Source organism: Ammospiza nelsoni, chromosome 1 (assembly GCF_027579445.1).
Source record: "Ammospiza nelsoni isolate bAmmNel1 chromosome 1, bAmmNel1.pri, whole genome shotgun sequence".
Lineage (NCBI taxonomy): Eukaryota > Metazoa > Chordata > Aves > Passeriformes > Passerellidae > Ammospiza > Ammospiza nelsoni.
The window spans coordinates 93,741,332-93,751,663 of record NC_080633.1 but is presented as its reverse complement, the minus strand read 5'-3'; positions in this window follow the sequence as shown (position 1 = coordinate 93,751,663).

Here is a 10,332-nt window from a genome sequence, read left to right as displayed (position 1 = left end):
AATGCCTTTGCTCAGTTTCTGCCGTGGAACTGTGTGTGTAGCTCTGACAGATCAGGGACAAATATTTTATACTTAGCAAAAGCAGAGAAACCATCTCAGGGGTTTTTTTGGTCCCATTGAGTATGCCTTGGCATTTTTACAGGGCTGGGTGTTTATTGAAAATGTGGCTCTAAGACCTTTGGTGGAAGCAATTTGCCCTTAAGATGAAAAAAATGTTCAAGGCTCTTTCTGTCTGCTGTCATCCTGCACAATAGCATTTGATACCATTTGATACATCCTGAGACAAAGGCTAGCATACCAATAGTAAATGCATGAGATAAAAATAGTTAATGATCAAACTGCACTTGCTTTACTCTGTGCTTTTTGGATAGTCATAGACAGATCTTAACCTAAAAAGATCCGATGTAGCATAGATTGCTGCTGAGGTGAACACACGTATACTCTTCATCTCACACAGCCTGGTTTTCTTTATCAAGATACAAGTAGGTATCAGCACTGGATGCTTAGCTTTCACCTCTAAATCTGGCTTTCAGATCTAGTGGCCTGACTTCTTCCATTTTTTGGGGGGGTGGGGTTTGAATTAAAAATCGATTCTTTTTGGTGATGAAAGTGTTTTAAAAGCAGCAACTCCACCAAGAGGTTTTGAGAATCAGGTTGCTTGAGAGCAAGTAAAAAGAAATTGCGAATAACTTTGCTTTTTTACTGTGATTTTTCAGACGGGAAGAATAAATCAGAACCACAAAAGGGATGTTAGTAGACCCAAAGTTATTTAGAGTTTAAGTTTCATAGAGCCATTGGCAAGATAAAGTCTTTTGTGGCTCTATATCAAGCTTCTCACAAATAATCCATAAAATTGTACTATCTGCTGAGCCTGGGGGTAATTTCATTGGTAGTCACCACATCTTATTCGAGTTACACATACAGTTGGGTGTTTAAATTACAGGAAGACTTTGTGTTTAAGAGTTTCCGCATCACGCTGGGGCTTGGGGAAAAAAGTCAGGTTTGACACATAATAGGGATTGATGTGCTACTTCAAATGCTGGTGTTACTGGAAAGGAAGGAACTTCCACAGGAACAGCAAAGGAAATTATACAGGAATCAATAAAGAATGCTAAAAATAGTGCTTGACTTATCTTCCACATGAGTCAAAATACCCTACTCAAGGGATACACATGCTATATCTTGGTTGGTATATTCAAACTGCTCTTTGTGGTGCACAGGCTGTCAGGATTTCCTCCTAAGTCAATGGAGAGAGGCAAGAGTCTCTAGAGGACAGTTCATCTCACCTACCTAAGGATTTGCCAGCAAAAAGAGAGTGCTGTAGAACCTGCCATTTTCCTAATTGCCATCAGATTCACTTGCTTAAAGTCAAGCATATGCTTAATTAATTTCCTGGAGGGTGCTCAGGGAGCTGAGCACCTGGCAGGACTGAACAGCTAGCTTGGAGGAAAACTAAGAAATTTGCAAATGTTCTGGATGAACCTGATGAACAAAACTGGGAAACAAGGAGAGCTTGCCTGCAAGGATGACTAAGTTGCAAGCTTGGAAGTGTAATAGGTCCCGGGAGAGAGAATATGATTAGTCAGGTAATTTGCAGGTAATATGCTTTCATGGTTTTCTACTTAGCATTAATTTTCTTAAGCACCAGGCAGAAGCTTGCTCAGGGGGGAGGAGGGAGGTAGGAGTGAAGGAAGGGGTTGGGGTGGCATTGTCCTGGGGGATGTCATGCCGTGCCATGCCATGCCATGCCATGCCATGCCATGCCATGCCATGCTGGAAGCAGAGCTCTGGACCTGAGTACTGCCATGCCCAGCCTTGTCTGGCTATGTTTTTACTTAGGCAGAAACTCTTTGGCAGCATCCATGAGCATCCTCTTTCCATCCACCAGGCCCCTCTGACAGCATCAGCACAGGGCGGTCACGCTCAGAAAAGAGGAACAGCCAAAGCCTTTTGCCTACACATTGGAAAAACTTGATATTTTGGGATTTGAAGCAGAAGCTTCAGTGTGGAAGTTTGCATTGATTTTAGCAGTGCAAAGCAGAAGCAAAACTGAGCAGTGTGAGTTGGGAGATGATGCTGTTAACCAAGGCACTAACAAACAGTGGAGAATGTGACAGGGAAAATGATGGGTGTATGTATGGCAAATTCTGAACAGGGGGTGGGGGGAAGAGAGGATGTCACTTGGCTTTCTTCACACTTGGGATTAACCTTTCTGCACTGCAGTGGCTGTTATATCTGACTAAGCAGCTGGTCAGATCTGTTAATTAGATCTATTTTAAGCCCACGTTTAGATGAGCACTCTTAAAGAACAACAGATTAGATGAAGGACAAGTACAGTAGTATCCAAGGTCCTTCTGCAAAATGTGAGAAAAGATGGTGTGAGCACAATTAAGGAGGAGATTTTTGTTTCTTAGATGTTACTAAAGGCCATTACACAAACTCCTCAGGGCTCTCTACTCTACTTAATGGGGATTTTGTGACTAGATTGAGAGCAATACAAGGCTCTAAATTTGAAGATTATAGCCTGTAACATGTCACAGAAAGTTTTTAACATCGCCCCTCTTAATCAGCACCAGACAAACATGTGCAAGGAATAATGCTCTCTCTACACGCCTCCCACCTCCAACCTCCCCATCTTGCGAACAAAAAACTGCAAGAGCCAACAGATCTGCTCTGGCTTGTTTTATTTCACTTTGAGCTTATTAAAATGCTGTGTTTGCAGTTTGTATTTGTTGGCATGCTGTTATTTCAACGACATTTAAACAAGAACTACATAAGCAACAGGCAGATCAAGAGAGTAGCTCATTTCATTCTGTGTTTTGAAAGAATCCTATGTAGCCGTATAATCACCAATTGCACTATGTGTTATTTATTTGCTTTTGATTTACTCACTTCAGAGGATGACTGACTGACTTCAGCTGTTTCCCTTTGTTTCTACTTGTTTCCGCTTTCAGTTTCTTGAGTACCAGCATGACAAATACAGCAACAACCAAATTAATCTACGAGCAGCAAGTGTTTTCAACCCTAAAGGATTGTCTGTGTGGGTGTTTAAATTAAATAGGAAAAAATAAATCTTTATTAGAAGCAGTGTTTGTAAGGTGTGACTGCACTCCCTTCTCCTCTACAAGGCCAGACCTTGGTATCCAAAGTCCCTGGTGTGGAAGTACTGCTTCCATGGCTGGCCATCCCCCAGCTGATAGATGCAGCCCTTCATGGGCTGGTACCATCCAGACCATTGTTGCAGGCCTTTGTTTTGGCTTGGTAAACATTCCTTTTAAAATCATTGCTGCTTCCCAAATAGGTTGTTCAGGAGCATTTAAACCAAGCTGTTATTTTCTCTGTACAACTTGGAGCTACACTGTACAAGTAAATTTATTGTGCCCTGCTCCACTCCCTGGCACTAAGGGCCCCAGTACCATACGTTTAACCTCTGCTACTCCCCAAAGAGTGTGCCTGTCTCAAGCTGCCTCCTGGGAACAGTTTCTGGGCCAGGAGATCTTTGGAAGATGCTCTTTGGCAGGAGTTATGCTAACAATTTGACAATACTTTGCAATTGTTCAACAATTTGAACAAAATTGTTTAACAACAGAACAAGCAAGTTCTGCCTCCTGGGAATGGTCCCAGGCATTGTTAGTGGCTGTGTGCTTGGACTAGTAAATTAACGTTTGCATGTGACTCCTCTTCCTGCTGCTCAGCAAAGCTTGACTCAGTCCCACCCCAAGTTCCAGCCTTGTACTCCTTCATCCCAGAACTAAATGTCCATAGCCAGGCAGCACAAACTTGATGCCATCCACAAACTGCCTGAACTTCGCCCCCTTGTTGTGTCTTTCAAACAATCAGCCTTTCACTTGGGACTCTAATTTGAATGCCCTTAATAAATGTGAGCCTTTTTTATTATGCACTGAGCTTATGCAATTCCCACGCAATACCTACAACTTTTTCTGAAATTCAGGAGCTAAATTCAATTGACTTCAGCAGTAGAGTCAGTATCCCAGCTCTGTGGATGCTCTGTTTCCTGGATACACTGGTGCCTTCATATGATGAGGAGTTGGGCTACAACTAAAAATTTTAAAGATAAATTCATCCTCTGTGGAATGCACAAGGCAGCTTTAGCTCTATCTCCTGAAACCAAGACAAGATGAGAAGGCAAAATATTTCCTTTCCCATAGTCCAACAATGATAACATTTTTTATACCAGGTTCTTTTAAGAAAAAAATATACTATGCCTGTGTGATTGGGCTTTATCACCTGTGTATATGGGAAATAAGTTCATCTGACTATTTCATCTCTGTAATTTCTTCCCTTTCTTGTCAGCTTCATTTTTTCCATAGGCTCTGAGAAATGAGGAGTTCTTCCCTCTTTGTCACTGCAAAAAAACAACTATCTGTGTGAGTTTTCCATCAGGAAGCAAAGCTGAATCTACTATTCCTCTACATACTGATTATTTGTTTGGTTTTTTGGGTGTAAAGGTGCCTTCTCTGCCCTGTCAAGGGTGATATCAATGGTAAAACCTCTGACAAATGTTAGTGAAAATTTGAATCCTGTTATATGTATATACAACCCAGAATAATTCTGGGTCAGGCTTTACTGTCTACCAAGACTTCCCTCATCCTCACTGGGAGCCATGGATGTCTTTGCTGTTCTCCACTTCTCCATCTTCTGAAGGTTAAGGAAGCTGGAGTGACAGTCAACTCTGCAACAGACCTACTGTAGGTTAGCATGAAAGTGCCAGAGTGAGTCAATGTTTTACCTGCAGGAGAGCTTTGCCTTCCTCTTAGGAACAGCATGGAGGATGGTTTATATCAGGTTACCCAAATAGGCAGGGAAATGGAAAAATAGTCAGGAATGATTAGGACTTGGTGAAATGAACACAAGGCATTTGGACAGTAAGTGGTGTGTGGCCTGAAGGAAAGAAAGTCTTGTATCAGGACGTGACAAGATGATGTGTAAATGCAGATTAAGGAGGGATGGTAAGTTCATTGTAGTATGTTCTCAAAGGCTGGAGGAAAATCTTGTCATGATGTGGGGTCTGGTATCAAAGGCTCACTCTGAAACTTGAGGAGGTACATTCAGTCCAGTCTGATGTCCTGGAACTGAACAGGCAGAAGAAAACATTTCCCACAGCTTTCTTTTCTGGGAAGAGGAAGTCTTACTGGTATCACAAAGCCACTAGGTTATCCCCAGCTGGGGAAACGAGGAGGTGAATCAAAATTTCCCAGGCTTCCATACGGAGAAGAACAATGGTGGGAATGCCATGGTAAAAGTGAGGAGCTGCTCCATGCTGTGTCAGACTGTGCCCAGCCACGGCAGTCACTTCAGTGCCATCAGCAACCTCACAACAAGGTGATGGTGGACAGCAGAGGAGGCAAAATGTGGAGTATCTGAAAGGCACAGTTGTCTAAAGCCACCTACTTCCACCAGCAACAGGTTTGAGGTCCTTTATTCAGAGATGGGATGATCTGGATGAAACCTGAAGGCAGCAGACAGCAGGATCCTACAGAGCTTCAGACAAATTCCTACAGGAAGAAATAAACAAACAAGAAGGACTCCTGGCCTGTTTTTGATGTTCGTTCACTCATACAAGTTCATTAGCAGACAAAATTGTCTTGCAGGCAGCACAGGCTCTTCCTCACATGCTTTTCCAGCTTCTCCGACAGGAGATAATGACTTGCCAACTGTCTTAGGCTCATTAGCAGCATAATTTCACATTTTAACTTTCCTGCTACTATGTTTGAGGGCCAATCCTGGCTTCCCTGTCCCTGTGAAGTAACTCTTCCTGTTGTAGAGAAAACTCTTGGCAGCGTATTAAACAGAAAATATACCTTTGAGATTTTATTTTTCTTCCAGGATCACTGTTCAGCCATTCACTTTGAAGCTGATTTAAACTGGGAGACCTGCTTCTGTAATCTAGTGGCTGGCTTAAAAACTCAGAGGTTCCAAGGTACTGCTTATCTTCTCAGGAGTACTCAAATTGCACATGACAAGCTTTGTGACAGAGGGTTCGCCATTCTTTTTTTATGTTTATGTCTGTCACACACTCCTTTACTTAATCTATTTCCAGAACACCTAACTGGTAGCACATTTTTCAAAAAATAATTTAAAATAGCAAAGCTAGATATTTCCCATGAGAATCCTCAGGAAGAAATATGTAGGTTTTATCAGTATTAATTCTTAGCATTCTGGCACTTCCTCCCAAGAATTATTGCTCCCTAAGAAATGGTTTTGAGGCAACTACACAAAGTAACTTAAAACATGTTGCGCATTACTCCAATCTCATCCTTTTTATGAAGAGAGAAGATCAGCAGCCAGCCAAAGCTCTCTTGGTACTTGTCTTGCTTATGGCTATTTTATACGCTGTGACCTTCCTAAGGAAGCACAACCCACTAAACCTAGCTGGAAGGGACTCAAGCTCCAAGCAGTTACTTGTAGAAAATGAACAGTACAAACTGATGCCTGATGTAGTTCTGCTGATGGGATGTTAATGAACTTCCAGCCCAGAGAACCCTGTCTCGGACATGCTGTATTTATTCCCAGTTGCCTCAAATGATAGATGGTGCATTTTCACAGTGGTTGCACTCCAAGTAAAGCAACCACCTTATGTGCAATGCCACATTTGTTATTTTCCCTGAATCCTGTAGCCTCAGAAAAATGTTAGCACTGAATACAAAAGGAATAAATTTAAAAAAAAATAAATTAATGATTGAGACCAGCATACAGTACTGCTCCTCCTCATGTGTTGTTCTGGTTTTTAGCAGCTGGCAAACAGGGGTTTCTAGACCTAAAGAACATACCTGCAGCTCTGTGTTTATTAGCCCTGACAGTGTGTCTTCCATTAGTCTAAGTGCTTTAGAACTAATTTAATCTTTTAGTCTTCACAGCATCCTATGGCATCCCACTGTTAAATGAAGTGCTATAGGGAAAGATATTTTCTCTTCTTTGCTTTAAAACTCCATCTGAAGGCTCCTGATTTTTGTCTTATGAGCAACTGCCAAAAACTACTTGTTATTCACCTTCCTGTCCCTAGCATGGGAAGGACAACAACCTCTTGAAGTGAGTCCAGGGCCACCAAGATGATTGGAGAGACAGAGCACCTTTCCTATGAGGAAAGGTTGAGACAATTTGTTTTGTTCAGCCTGGAAAAGTGAAGGTTTAGGGGTGACCTAATTGTGTCCTTCCAGTAACCTGAAGAGAGCCCAGAAGAAACATGGAGAAGGACTATTTACAAGAGGATGTAATAACAGCACAAACGGATAGTAGGTTAAGATTAGGTATTAGGAAAAAATTCTTTACTCTGAGGGTGGTGAGGCACTGGAACAGGTCGTCCAGACAAGTTGTGGATGTCCCATTCCTGGAAGTGTTCAAGATCAGGTTGGATGGAGCTCTGAGCAACCCGGTCCAGTGAAGGACATCCCTGCCCATGGCAAGAACCTGGAACTTGATGATCTTTAAGGTTTTTTCCAAACCAAAGCATTCTGTGATTTATACACTTAATGATTTTTTAACCTCTCCCATTTCTCCTCTCAGTCCTCTTTTTTCCCAGACTGCAGAACTTCAGTTCATCTTCGGAATTGGAGAAGCTGTATCACACCATTGGCCAGCTTTGTTGGCCCTTTATGCACCTTTCCCAATTCTGCTATGCCAGAGAGATGGGGCTGGGACCAGACACCAGATAATTGAGAGATATTCACTGTGGATTTATGTGATGACATTGCCGAAGCTTTGCCCTTACCCTTGTAATAAATCCGAGTCCACTTGTGTTTTCCATTAACATTGAATCAATGTCCCAGGAAATTGCTATCTCAGAATCCAGGTACCAGGTCTCTGCACAGTGATTAACCAAAAGGTCTCACATCATCCTTACTACTTCACATGCTTCAAACTCCTTTGCATTAAATAAAAAAGTCGCTGTGCTGCTTTTCAGGTGCAGGCTTGCCAGCAGGAATCCATAGGAGAGGCTGCCTGCCATCCACAGCCAGCACCCCTGGAATGGAGTGCCAAGTGTCCAGGCCAGCTGAGGGCCAGAGGAGCAGCCTGCCTCAGGGTCAGGTTGCCTGGCATTTCCTGGCATGAGATCCTGCCTTGGCTTCCTCATGGCACTGCCAAAAGTGAGCAAGCTGAAGTCTTCCCCAGGTGCCTACCTCAGACTAGTTAAGTCTTGTTGGGAGCTGATTTCAGTTTGGGATTTTTGTGGTTTGGAGGGGGTTGTTTGTGATTATTTTGTATTGTTTCTCCCAGGCAAAACAGCTCTACCATTGCCAAGGAAGAAGCTAGGGAAGGTACCTCTTACCCATATTTAAAAGAAATAAATTGTGTGATCTTTAATTTGGAAATTACTAACACTAGCAAGACCTAAGAAAAAGATTGTATTCATGCAGATGACATTTCTGCTCCGTGTTTTGCTGAGTATACTGTGTATGAGACTGATGGCATCGCCACTGACATGCACCTAATTTCTTCCAAACATGTGAGGAGTCCTAGTTCAAACAACTTTCAGGGATCTGAGTGGTTAAATTTGCAGAAAACCTTTCCTGGTTAGCCACTCACAGCTCCTGCAGGTGTGTTAAGCCAGGGCACCCTAGTAGGGTAAAAGTCCCATCAGTCCTGTGAGCAGCAAGGACACTTGGTGGGAAACAGCTCCAGGCTGCAACAGAAGAAAAAGCATCCAGCTAAGGAGAAGGAATGCAGTGAAGCAAAGGAAGCAGGGAAACTTTAAAGAAGCAATAGGGGAAGAGCAGAGCAGGAGAACCAAGATTCACCTTGATGCAAAGGACTGACTTGCTCTGGAGAGGAAGGAAAGTAATGAGGGCAGTTGTTATTTACAGGATCCTGTTTTATCTCTGTTCTCCTGCCTGGATCCAGAGCATTGAGCTCCCAGGCCTTAACTAGCATAGGTCCCTTCATTCCCTCCTGTCCATGTATGCCACCACATCAAGCACCACAGGTACCAACAGATTGGATCTCTGCTCTGCAGACAGGCATTTTTTCTAACAAATTTCAAGTTTGAAGCATGGAGCAGGCTAAAACCAAATACCATCACTTCCCCCTGAATATCAACTGGGGCCCATCAACATTATGCTGACTCCTCCCAAACACCCAGTCTCCAGGGACTGCTTTCTTTTCGAACTCAGGGGAATAATGTCAGATCCTAGCCAGCTGCATGGTGCCACTGCAAAGGGAACAAAAGCCAAGGCAGTTGTGGGAAAAAGGCCATTGTTCCAAAAAATGTAAGTGATGTCAGTCTGTTCCCTAACAGTGTCATAAAGCGTGCTTTCCAACAGCAAGTGCCTCTCTCTTACAGTTGCCTGCAGTGAGGGTAGAAGGCATGGAACAGATTAATCTGCTTTGCAGAGGCTGCATGACTATCATAAAACACCATTTTTCAGTGTAGTCTCCCTTTTGCCCCAGACATGGAGCTGAGCAGCTCCGTGGTGTGGGGCTGCATCCCTTGAAGGGACCTCACCCAGCACGAGGTGTGTGGGCAGCAGCAATGGCTGTGAGTGTACCTGTCCTCAGGGGCAGGAGAGCTGCTCGTGCTCCTCGTTACTGCACTCCCACCTACAAGGCATTTCTATTTGCATTGTGACATCTGCTAGAAATCTTAATCATGGGCTGCGGCCCCAGTGGAGTAGCCCTGAACAGATGTAAGAGTTACGTTTCTAATTATCTTAACACCTTTTTGGCAGGGTGTCACACACACAAGTTAATTAAGCCTCATGCTAAGCCTGTGATGTAGAGTTTCATCTATTTCTCCTCATTCTGATTTACAAATGAAGAAGATGAGGGACCAGCTTATACTTGCTACTCAAGCCCTCTGCTGGCCTCTCTACTTTAGCCACTAGGTGCACTCTCAGCTGACAGATCATCAAGTTTTGACCTGTTGTTGATAAAATTAACAGACTACACCCAGTGGCCGTACAAAATTCTAACAAAGTTTTCTTACAAAGATGAAAACCATTAAGAATTTCAATGTTTGTTATTGTCTCTACATCATTGCCCAGGAAGTGCCTCTCCCCTTTCAAAAACCTGGGAGCTCACCATGGATGCACTCCTGAACACCCATACCCATATGAATCATTAGACAGGCAAGGAATGACTCTTAATTGTCCATGGGTTGTACCTCTCTGTCATTCCCAGCATGTGGCTCTCATGACACCTGCCTCTACAGCTGAATCCAAGGAGTGAAAGCTGGATATTGCACCCTACAATCCACTCACGCTGAGCTGCCTGCACTGTGGTAAAACCCAGCCAGCATGAAAACCTGTGCAGTGGGTGGCTGCTATAATACCTTTGTCTTGTGGGAAACATCCTGGGAGACCAGGATACTGACACCCT